Raw genomic sequence first — 13,110 nt, forward strand, 5'->3', positions numbered from 1 at the left:
GCTTTTGTGTTATAGCAGCAGAGTTAAGAATTTGTGACCATATGGGCTACAAAGCCTAAAATATTTATTATGTTGCTGTGGTATAATAAAAAATATATGTAATCTTTGTCCCAGGTTCTTGGCACAGGGCTTCAAAAACCCTTGGAATTTCCCATGGGATTGGAGTGTCTCTGATGGGCCACTGGATAACTTCAGGATGGGGGCTGGTCATCAGAAAGACCAAACATGTGATTAGAGTGTTGGAACTTTTAGCCACTCGACCTCCCGGGAAGGAGAGGGGGCTGGAGATTGAATTCAGTCACACAGCCAATGATTTAATCAACCAGGCCTACATTACAAAACTCAAATTAAAAATTCTGGACACTGAAGCTCAGTGACGCTTCCTGGTTGGTGAACACATTGATGTGCGGAAAGAGTAATGTGCTCTGGCTCCACGGGGACCCGGCACAGAAGCACAGCCCTCGCTCTGTATGTATCCCTTCTATAAACCTGTAGTCATGAGTCTAGCACTTTCATTTAGACTGATGAGTTGTTCTATTGAATTATTGAACCAAAGGGGGTCATGGGGACCCCTGAATTTGTAGCCGGTTGATCAGAAGTGCTGGTGGCCTGGGGACTCCTGAAGTTCAGCTGCCCATCTGAAGTGGGGGAGGTCTTGTGGAGGACTGAGCCTTTAGCATGTGCTGTCTGCCATACTCCACGTGGTTAGTGTTGGAATTATACTGCAGTATGCTCAGTTGTGTTTGACCAGTTGGGTTGAAATGGAACAGTGATCTTTTACAGAAAAAGTGTGCCAATCCCTGTTCTAAAAGTGTATTAGTTTTATTGACCTTCCCCACAAAGAGCAAGCTTCTGATTTCATTGATCTCTGTTGTCTTTCTGGTTTTGATTTCATTTGTATCTGCTCACATCTTTATTTAATTTCTTTCCCGTGCTTATTTTGTGTTTAATTTGCTCTTCTATTTCTAATTTTTATGCCTTTGGAATTATGTCATCTCTTCCCATCTTGGTGTTCAGTGACATCAGGTTTGCAGCTTGAAATTGGCCATGGTGGGAGCATTTACAGCACAAAAGTCAGCAAATATTGCAAACTGGTGATTCTCCCCTCATCCTGAGAGCCATTGGTTAAACTTACCAGCATACTAGTAATAGCAATAACACAGCTCTTTTTTAATCCTCTCAGGGGACCTAACATAAAAAGATGATCTCACAAGTTAATTCAGAAAAGGGAAAGGCTTGCTAGTGAAAAATGTGATTTAAAATACAGATTTTAAATTTAAAATTCTAAAAGATTATGTAGTCTCTGATCCTGAAGACATGAGGAATAGGCTAGGTCGGTCCCATTTGTTAGTGGTTTCAGTGTGGTCCTCTTTGATGGAAAGTGCTATGATTAGGTGATCTGCAGAAGTCCATTGTAGTGCTGTGAATCCATGGTAAGTTATTTCCCAGAAGATGATAGGAAAGCTATTTTATTGCTAATGAAAAGCTGATGAGAGAATTATTGCTAAGGGATTGATCCATTGCCCTTTTAAGAAGCTCTGAGATTCCCAGACCTAATGGATGGAAAAGAGCAGAAATAACAGAGTTTGGTAGCTAGAGTCTAAAATTTGTAAGAAACAGTAGATGGTTTGACATAGGTTGTCACTTACGTTTTGTGGATGCCTTTCTAAGCAAAGCATTAGGGGAATTCTTGGCCGATTTCTCTGTTGGTGTGCTGAGCAGCTTAGTTCACGTGTTGGCATTAAAGAGAGCGTCCATTAATTGATCAGAAAAGTCCTTTTTGTGGGAGGTATTGAAAAAGCCCACTTTACAAGAAATTTTAGTATTTAATTTCTGTGCTGCCATAACTTTGATTCTATTGATCTTATATTATAGCCATTATGATGTCCATCTTCCAGCCTGATCACTGTGAGCAGGTATTCTGTGGTATTTATTTTTGTATTCTCAGTGCTTAGCATAATAAATTGCTTAATAAATTTACATTGAATGAATGAACAATTAAAGGAACATTTATTCTATTCCTTTTTGGCAGGACATAGGAAACTCCAAAGATTAAGGACAATTGAACTTCAGGACTATTGAGAAAATTGGCTTTTAAAAAAAGACGTAATGTCAAGTAGTGTGTAATATTTCAAATAAGCTATGTTCAGCTTCATCTTAGATATTTGTAAGTTCTTAATAAGCTATTAATAAAAAATAATGTATATTTTCAAGTTAATAGTTGATATTCTGACCACAGATATTATAACCACAGTTCGTTCCTCTGAGTATTCAGCATTAATATAACAAGACTAGGTAGTTTCTTGGTATTATCCTCAGTTTCATTGTTTTTAGTCAGACATTGATTGAGCGCCCCATTTCATTATTCAAGGTTTGCCTAAAGATTAAAGTGAGAACCTCTAAAATGTTAGTCGTACTTAACATGTAACATTTATTGTATACTTTTTTCTAATAAATACGTAATCAGTACAAAAACCTGAAAAAGCTGGGAAAAGCACAAAGGAAAAAATATCCGTAATCCTATCACTCCAACATAGCCACTATTAATGGTTTGGTGTCTGTTCTTTTTACGTTATAAATCTACAAATATCTGTTAAAAACAAAATGTAAAATAGGCAGTGTGAGTGTTACAGAGAGGGTACAGGGAACATCTGGAGATGAGTTCTATTCTGGCTTTGTCACTAGCCAGTATGACCTTGGGGAAGAGCCTTTATCTCTCTAGAGTTCTGTTTCTTCATTTATAAATGGATTGTCAGAGTATCTAAGGGCCCTTTCTTACTTGAAAGTTCTGATTTCATTGAAATCTAACACCTTTGAAGACAGATTTCAGGAGGGTGAAATTGAAGGTGTTTAAGTCCATATTCATCTTAATTATGAGGCAGATTTAAAAATCTTGAACTGATATAAATATTTCTTGCTAATATCATTAGGTTTTATTATTATGCAGCAGTTATACTTAAAGTAGCGAACTTCTCTTGGAACAAGAACCACAATCTGAATCTCAGATGAAGGTATTTGAGCTGATAAATACGTTTTTAGGAAAATGTTAAAATAATTCTCATAAACCTTTAGGTATGTGACCAGAAGTAAGAAATACGGTATCACCCCTATTTTAAGTACATGGTATTTTATCAAAAAAGCATACCAAGGAGAAAATCAAAGCAACTATTCTACTTGATTCTTTTTGCACCTCAAGAAAATTGATTTTGTCTTCCCTTCCCTACTCCACGCGTACTGTAAAAATGGAGATTGGTATGCAAGCACTATTGCATATTATGCACCAAAGCTTTAAAAGTGTTCGAAGGTGCCTGGTTTATCGTAGAAGGGTCAGTTTTTCACATTAAACAATCTTTGTTGAACAGTTAAGATGTCCTTTTACTTTTACCATTTCTTAGTAGGATTTTTTGTATGCATTTTAACGGTTATTTAAGAGTCCCCATGTGCTTAGAAAGGAATCTGAATATATGTGCCATTTTTTTTTTTTAAAACCTCAGCACAATGTAGGTTATTCCATCAATACCATCAAATGACTGGGAGCTGTAGTTGGAACAATATGTAAAAATACAGCTTGTGAAAGATTTCCTTTATTAACTGTCATCATGCGCAGAATATATGTTCAAATAAACGTTGTGTAATAACTAAATTTGAGATTAATAGGCCCCTTAAGAAACAGCGAAGTCATTCAGAATAGTCAGTGAAAAATAGGCTGTAAGACTGTACCGTGCACATATTGTCCTGCTTACACGCTCTCTCTGGTGTCATTCCCATTTATCACTGTCGGCGGGCTCTGTTCTCATTAAAACACTCTTGCACAAAAGCAACTTAATTTTCTTAAGAGGAGAGGACACCGGATTCAATTTAGCACCCAGAAACAGTAACTTGAATATATTTTTTCCTTGTCTGAATTGAGATGAATAGTTACAAACAAAAATAGCCACCACTCGCCCCTTCACCTCAAGATTAAGGATGTTAAATAATTTTTTCCATTTATATCAAGAAATGGACCTGTAGAAACAGGCGAGAAATGTAGCTTACTCTCAGAAAAGCAGTTTGATGGCATTTGCTCGTAACGTGCTTACATATGAACTTCTCTTCATTCCTGTAACGTTTTTAAAGCAGAGAATTAAAGTGGTCCTTAAGATGGTGAATTTTAATGGTATATTCAATAATCTTTTTTTAAATTGGCGAATGCCTTGTAGCAGTTCTGTAGTCTTCATTTACATATATTTGTTGAGAAGAAATATTCAGCAGTCATTTTAAAACAATATTCTACTTTTTAGCCATTGCTGCTTTAAAAATACAATCACATAAATAATGGAATCAAATGAAGAATGCCCCTTTAAGGTTGAGCATAGTATATAAGCTTGCATTTTAACTGACGTCATATATTTATTTTTGTGTGGCATGGGTCAATAATACCTAAATGTAATATAGAAATGTATAACTCAAATTTTACTTCTTATGAGATTTATACAGTGAAAATAGTGGGAATTAAGTAGTCAGTACTAAAATGTCCTAGCAATTAAGGTGCTTATCAGCCAATTATGATTTTTAAAACAAACAGAATAAGCTTTTCTTAATTCTTTTTTTTTTTTTTTTGGCTTTTCTATAGCATTGTGCAAAATACCTTACAAGTAAAAAATAAATATTTTGTGTCTCCTTATTTAATTGGAGACTAAAGATTGGAATTCAGTCTTTGATGTCTTTATGCTTTTTTCAAACTGAATCTGTGCATAGAAAAGGAATAAATATTAGAGCTAGTTCTTCTTCTTGTGAATCAGAGGCAGGAGTGATATAAATTCATATAGTTGAGGAATTTTTCCATGGTGGGATAATGCAGCTTTGATCTCCAACAACAGTCCCCAATAGTCAGTTTTCTTTTCCTTGTGTTTTCATGTGTTATGCCATATGCAATCGGAGCATGAGATTATGCGAAGTGAAATTTAACAGCCTACTCAAGTTTATATTTTAGAGGAAGCGCTTTTCACTTATCTGACTTGCCTCATTCGTCCTTTATTATTTAGTCCTTTGTTTAGGAACATGATTGTATCAGTTAGGCTTCAAGTAACAGAAAATCAGACTAAAAGTAGCTTAAATAAGCAGGGACTATTTTTCTCATATACGGAGATGCCTGGAGGTGGAGGTGGAGTTGGCTGGCATTTGTTCTGTGGCTGAATGATATTAGGGTGGTTCTCTCTGCACCGCTCTTGGCCTGTCTCTCCTGGATATAAGGCCGCTTTCACTGCTCCAGGTGGAGCGAAGGGAAGAAGGGCGGTGCCAGAATCTCATCTCCCTAACCCCGCCACCATCAAGCGGAAACCACTGTATATCTCATTGGCCAGAACTTTGTTACTTGGCAACCCTAGTTTTTCCTATTTCATTCTTACTTTTGCGTCTTCTTTAAAGAATTGTTTCTGAAGGCATATGGTTAGTCTCATATTTTCTTCTAGAAGTTTTAAAGTCATGCCTTCCAATTCTAGGTCTTCAATTTAGGTAGTAGTTTCTCTTTCAGTATATTGTGAAAAGTCATTTTCTCCCCTTTTCCTAACAGCATTAGGATGGAGCGACCGTCATATATAGCTTGCTTTCTCACATTGCTTGTACTTTTTTTTTTTTTTTTAATTTTTTTTTTTTTTTAATCACAAACGCCTATTCAGTGGGGGTTGTTTTATCCTGGCATCCACTTTGCTCTGTATTACTGAAGTGACTCCAAGGGGAAGTTTTACATGTACTTCTTTCTGGGCCACAGGCGTTCTGCTGGTATTTGATTCATTTTGTCGTTTCTTTACTTTGGGTTAATCATGAGTCTGGGAATTGTTGAATCACATGGGTAGTGTAAATTCCAGCCCGTGCCCACCCTTGCTGCAGACCCGAGTTACCTGCTTGACTGTCTATGGGGAGTTTTCTAGTTGCTCTTACTTGACAGGCAGCCCTTCAGCATCCTGCTCTGATGGCCACGGATGCCTCAGCTCCTGTCCTCACCCCCTGCAGCCAGAGCCCGTGCTTCCTGTTGCTTCGTGTGCACGAATCAGGTTCACCTGGGAGAGCGCATGCTTGACCACTATGGCTTTGACTTCTGTATGTCTCGTACCAGGGCTTTTTGTTTTAGCTCAACTATAATTTCAGATGTTATGTTGTTATGATAATCTCTTCATTGGGTGGTGTGAATTTGAGGATCGTCTCACATACTCCCGTTCCCCGCCTCTACCCTCTCCTTTGACATCATTTCTGGCACATCTCAAAATTTCCGGTTCACTTTTCATTACAAAAACAGTCATATATTTAATCATTATGATCAACTTTTTGTTATGAAATGATTCAGAGTAGTCTAGCTTAAAACTCCAAGTTCCCTTCTCTGCCAATTTAGTCCTAATCTGTTTTTAAAAATGCAGAAAATCATACTTTTTCTTAATGAATATATATATATATATATATATGAGATAAAAATATAAACTTTTTTTTTAAAGAAGCCTTGAGTGGGGAAGGGACAGCTGAAGTTGGGGAGGGTACAGCTCAAGTGGTAGAGTGCCTGCCTAGCATGCACAAGGTCCTGGGTTCAATACCCTGTACCTTCTCTAAAAATAAATAATAAATAAGCCTAATTACCTCCTCTTCCTACAAAAAAAACAAAAACAAAAAACAAGAAAAAAAAAAAAAAAGAAGCAGTGGGGAAGAGGGCACAGTCTGTCTCACTCTTTTTTTGTTTTCTCACCCTCCCTACTCTGTGGAATCCGGGTGAGACTAGGACCGTCGCATGAGAAGGAGAGGGACAGAGTCTGATCTTATGCATGTGGTTCTGAGCTGGCTCTCAGTGTCCTCTGTCATGGCAGGTGTCCACGTGCTATACTCTTTCCTGGAGCATTTGGGGAGGGAATTCTTCGGAGTACACCTCCAGCCCCTGCCCCTCAACCTATCCCTTCAGCCTCTCATTGCTGCAGTCTCCTCACCCTGGAAGTCTGCTATTAGCATCTCACAAAGTGAATCAAGTTTGATGGCACTCCATCGAGGCACCTACTTGGCCCATGGAACTGACAGAACCTTCCCCATCGCAGAACTGAAATATACTTTGCCCGATTGCTTACCTCCCTCCCTGTGCTGCCATTGTGCTCTGTGCTAGGCAGCCTCCCCACCCTCGGCCGTTTCTAGTTTGCAAGCGAGTGCTTGTCTCTGGTTCATTCCATGCTCTCCCTATCCCCCCTGCCACAATTCTAGGGAATATTCCTTGATGGTTCCAAGAGCTCTCAGTGCACCTGCTGCTGTGGCAGTGAACGTCCATCCCCAACCTGGGGGTGGAGGTGTGCTGGGCACGTCAGCTTCCTCCCCTAGAGGAAGAGGAAGAATCAAAAGACCCACTGGTCCTAGAAATTCCTTTCCTCAATCTCCTCAAGAGCTCTTAGTCCTTATTGTACAGCCTGCATGTCAAATGGCCTCTCGCCTAGTTTTCATGTCTTTTTGTAAGTGTTCTGTGGGTATGTGTGGGCTATTACTTTAGAATGGTGGCATACTTGCCATGCAGACTCTTCAGCTTGGAGCATTATTAGAAATTCTGAGACAACCATGAATGTCCCATTTTAACATTTGGTAAGCATCGTTGTATACGTTGACTGTGGAAGCAGGTTATGCAACAGTGAACACCAGAAGTTTCATAAATCAACTTTCAGTAGATCATTTGCACTCAGTGTACACAGTAGATTTCATTTTTTAATTTAGTGGGCTGATGAGGGAAAGAAAAAGAGGGGTTTGGGGCCAGCATTGTGGAAATACAGGGTTATTAGGAGGAGACTTGGGTCGGGTCCAGGGGTGTCATATATTTGGAGTTCAGTCATTTTATAAAGGGACCACATATAACCCCAGCGCATGGAAGGTGGTCAGTGCACAGCAGTTACAGAAAGTGAAGGTTTGGGGCTCACTGTAAGATAAAACTTCTGAACATTGAAGGGCATTCAACAATGCAAGTGCTTGCTTTCACGAGTTACTCTGTCCCCATTCCTTTTAGTGTTTTTTTTTTTTTAAATTTACCTTTTTATTTCAAATAATTCCAAGTGAGTTATGACAAAATTAATTGAACTTGCTCAATTTTCTAAAATAATTTAATGAAGACAGGCTGTATAATACATAAGGAAATACTGGTAACATACCATATAGCAGGTAAAATTGGGCTGATACTAAAAGCAATGTATTATCTAAAAACATGTAATATAAAGGAAGCCATATACTCATACCTCAGTATAAACTTTTTAGTTAGCATTGATCAAATTGTCCATCAAATGTGATTACACCAAGGTATACACTTTGCACATAGGATTCCTGAATTAATAATGAAAACATTACTGTGCAGTCTCTTCAGTTAACACAAGAAGTATCCATTCATTCATTCATTTATTCATTCATTCTTTGATTCAGTAATATTTATTAGGGGTTTGCTACAAGTCAGATTACGTTCTAGGCAGTGAAGACACAATCTTGTACAAATTAGACGAAATTCTTCTTGTAATGGAGCATTCTAGAGGGGGAATGAATGGATAATTAAACTGTTTCTAGCAGAAGAGATCATAACAAATGAAACACTATATTTAAAAATCAGTAGACTCTATCAGATATGGCTTCCAGAAGACAGAGAAGAGGAAACTCACATCCTAAGAGAGTCTGGTCGTAGAATTTGAAAGGTCCTACTTTCAGAACAGATTGTCTTCAGTGGCTTATGTTTGGTCTCAGTACATGAAGGTTGTATTCTCTCTAGCCATGTTTGTTTTAATATAAAAATACAAGTGGTTTTTTAGTTTATTTTCAAAACCAAATAGTCACATGCTGCAGACACTCGTTGAAGATGCCCCCTGTTCATCTTGTGTCTTCTTAGACCCCGAGCACAATGATGTGTGTCCAGAGGGTATTCAGCCTCCAGCTTGTCAGGCAACCAGCAAGAGATCTCACTAATGTGCAAAGGAGGGATTGAAATCTTAGTTTTACTTGAAAATAAAATGCATATTACGTTCTTAAGACCTAGGGATTTAAAATGCAAACAATAAATGGCTCAATGTCTTGCTGCCGAGATACAGAAGTGTAACACGTTAAAAACAGAAAGCCAAACAGGACAGACAGGACAAAATGAAAAATAAAAATGACCTGCCCACTCAGTCCCTTTCAACAAATTTAACCATAGTTGAGGATTTTTTTGTGATTCCTTTCAGAAAAGAATAGTGTTTTTTAAAACTTATCTGTGTGTATATATGTGTGTGCACATATTTACATAATAGGAATGTGATATTATAATAAAAAATATATATTTGGTTTTTGTCTCAGTTCCTGGCACAGAGCTCCTAAAACACTTGGATCTTCTAAGTGAGAAGAACTGGAAAAGGTGCCTTTTGTTATGCTAATCAGGCGACTTTTGGAAAATCCCTAGCTAACCTGAGGATGGGGCTGGTTGCCAGGGGAACCAACCAGTGATTAGAAGGTTGGATCCCTGGGGAGGGGAGAGGGGTTGGAGATTGAGTTCAGTCACCAATGGTCAGTGTTTTCATCAATCATGCCTGTGTGATGGAGCTTCCATAAAACCCCAGAAGAACGGGTTCAAAGAGCTTCCAGGTTGGTGAACACTGGAGGTGATGAGAGAGAGGCGCACTCAAGGCAGGGAAGCTCCACACCCTTTCCCCACACCTCGCCCTCTGTATCTCTTCTATCTGGCTGTTCCTGAGTTACAGCCTTTCATAATAAAGCAGTAATCTAGTGAGTGAGCTGGTTTCCTGAGTTTTGTGAGGTGCCCTAGCAAATTGGTCAAACTGGAGGACAGAGTTGTGGAAACCTCTGATTTATAGCCAATTGGTCAGAAGCACAAGTGACAACCTTGACTTTTGATTGATATTTGAAGTGGGGCAGTCTTGTGGTAGTAAACCTGGGAAATCTGATGCTATCTTAGAGTAGATGGTGTCAGAATTGAGTTGAATTGTAGGAGACCCAACTGGGGGTGGGTGAATTTCATGGTGGCGTGGAGAAACACATTACACACACTGTTTTAAAACTTGCTTTTTTATGTATAATATCTTAGCCAGCTCTCAGATGAGTATATCCAAAGCATCTTTTTAATGAGTATTTGTTGGTAATTTAGAGTTTATTTAACTAACTCTCTTGCTTGTATAGCAGTGGCAAGTTTTTTAAAAAGAAATTTATATTAAGTATATTTATATAATAATATCATAATAGGGAGGTTAAGAGAAGTAAAATGAGATGTTGTGAAAGAGATACTTATATTGGGTGGGAGACCAAAGTCTAAATCTGTCATTTCTGTCGCTTGGCTGTGGTGCCAGGTGGCATCTCTGGTCCTCTGTGCCTCTGTGTCTGCCGGTCCATGAATTCTGCCAAACACATGGAATAACTTAGTTGGAGAAGTAGACTTTGGATGTTTCTGGGGATCCTGCTTATTTTAATAATCCATTAGGAAACGTGGAGCTGTGTCATCAGATTCCTTCCTTAGAAGACTTTATTTAGTCTGCTGTCAGGCAGGGAGGCATGTAGGTAGGTCATTCAATAGTGTGACAAGTGCCTGGCAGAAGCTTGCTCAGGGCGTTGTGGCAGCAGGTACAAGGGCACTCAGTCCACCTAGAAGTGTGGTTGTGTGTGTGTTGGAGATGGTGATAGAAAACTTCTTGGAAGGACTGCCTAAGCTGAGTCACTAACGTACATGGGAGTTACCTGGGTCGAGGAAGGCAGGAGGGCGTTCCAGGCCAAGAAGCAAAGAGGTAAGAAACAGCGCGATGAGTCAGGGGACTCACAAGTTGTTTAGTGTTGTCAGAATATAAATCTTGAGGCAATAAATGAAATGGACAGAGAGCTGTGGCTGGAGGCCTTATACATCATGATGAGAGGCTGGGAAGTCCCCCTTAAGTCAAAAGACATGCATGTCTTTCTGTATCAATTCTAAATATTTATCATCACTCTTTGGAACTCTGGAAAACATAATTCCTTCTTGTGCTGAAACTACGTTGAGCCAACTGTTAGCTTAATTATCTATTGCTGTTGAGCCCAAGATCTTCGGTTTGGTGTCTGATTTCACATGGCTCTCCAGAGTACCCAGAACCTTAATTAGCCGTGTCACAGATGGTTGCCAAGCTCACTACGTGGGAGCACTGAGGGATAGAGTAGGTGAGTGAGTTCAAATCCATCACCACTATCAAAAAGACAACTAAGAAGTTGGCCTGCAGCATCTTTTGATACCTAAGACATCCCATCACTGTCATCACCATGATTTTATAAAATGCAGGAACATAGTCAGTCCACGTGAAATATATTGCTTGTGTTTGAGTTAAAAGAGAGAACAAGATGGAATGGGAGTGTAGTGATTTGATCTCATGAGTTGATACTTAATTTTACTTTGACTTCTGAGTCTTTTTACATCTAATGATTCTTTTTTTTTTTAATGTTTGGCAAAACCATTAGTTACCTAGTCTAAGGTTGGGGAAGGGCACTGGATGGAAACAATTTGAAACGAGAACCTCAAAGTGGAATACTTCATGCCTTTACTAAAAAGATATAAATTCGTTCTAAACACAAAATTGGGTCTAGAAATAAACATTGTGGGGAAGGTGTGTTTTTGTAGAAAGGATGGCATTATTGCCTATTGATGTCCTCACAACTCATTTATTTATACAGTTTTACTTATTTTTTTCCACACATAAAACTTTTTCCTGAATCATCTATAACAAGATTCCAGGAATATATGTTAAATATGTTGCTGTAGTTTACAGTTGTCATCTGTGATGTTTTATTTAGCCGAGTCTTTTTTTTCCCTGCTCCCTGCACAACACGGAACACCATATGCCATTGTCCCCATCAGGAAGCAAAGGTTTCCCTGGTCGGTGCCTGTGCCTGTGTTTATGCCACAGAGGAGCTGTGGTCCAGTGCCATCTTTTATTGATAAGGCCAGCAAAGGAGAAATCTAATGAAATTATCAAAGCTTTGAATTAATTATGAACTTGAATAGGAGAGCTAAGCTCTCTGGAGCCAAGGATCTCATTACCCATGCACTCTCATTGCATTCTCTTCTGGAGCAGAAGGCATTTGCAGCTACAGCTCTTAGCTTAGCTTTGGACTTTATTCAAACTTGCAAAACTGACATCCTCTTCTTGCTGCAATGTGGCTGCTAACGTCCATGATGATTAATTTAATTCTGCTCTGGATCTACAGGAGATGCCAATAGGTTTTCTCTACCTCTTCTGCTTTTTATTATTTTTCTTTCTTTTTTCCCCCATCAAATTGGATGTCATACAAGTTTTTATCCTTTTGGGGCAATGTGAGAAAGAGAAGCTTTCAGAATTCAGGTGTAGCCTCACGGAATATAGTGATTGATTTAAAGTTAAGAACTATATTATATCTACTATGTATACCCAGGATATTTAGGTAAGCACAAAGTCAAATATTTCTTCTTTGAGTTTTGAACACCAAATGGAAGTTTTTCTTGCTTGTTTCTACTTTAGAATTAATAGTGTAGCAATAACTTCCATGATCTTAACAGCATTGTTCATATGTCTAATGTGTGTTGTATGGGAACTACAGAGCTCACTATTTGGGTGTTGCTCATAGGACTTATGGTCCCTGATGGAAAGTGGTTAATGTTTGCTTTACAATTCTGGTATTCTTTTCCCTAGTAATATGAAATTCCTTCCTTCCTTCCTTCCTTCCTTCCTTCCTTCCTTCCTTCCTTCCTTCCTTCCTTCCTATCTCCCTCCCTCCCACCCTCCCACCCTCCCTCCCTTTCTTTCTCTCTTTCTTTCTCTCTTTCTCTTTCTTTCTTTCTTTCTTTCTTTCTTTCTTTCTTTCTTTCTTTCTTTCTTTCTTTCTTTCTTTCTTTCTTTCTCTTTCTTCCTTTCTTTTTATCTTTCCCTCTCTTTCTTTCTCTGTCTCTGTTTCTCTCTCTCTCTCTTTCTTTCCTTTTTCTTTGGTGAATAAATCAGCTTCTGACTGTTTTAAATCTATAACAATAAGGTTTCGACTTACTATTGGTGATGATTCTTTAGTACTGTCATATAGGTTCAAAGCATCTCATGGCAAGCCTTTTCTGCTTGCTTTTGAGACCCATTATTTATGAATTCCTAAGCTGCAGCTCATCTGTCTTAG

General features: G+C 38.6%; 1 protein-coding gene across 3 annotated transcripts in view; it reads left to right on the top strand.

Moving 5' to 3' along the window:
* Nucleotides 1-13,110, top strand: part of SLC10A7 (solute carrier family 10 member 7) — a 221,951-nt gene that overhangs the window by 57,661 nt on the left and 151,180 nt on the right. The gene's annotated exons all lie outside the window — the stretch shown is intronic.

This window comes from Camelus dromedarius, chromosome 1, assembly GCF_036321535.1.
Source record: "Camelus dromedarius isolate mCamDro1 chromosome 1, mCamDro1.pat, whole genome shotgun sequence".
Taxonomy (NCBI): Eukaryota; Metazoa; Chordata; class Mammalia; order Artiodactyla; family Camelidae; genus Camelus; species Camelus dromedarius.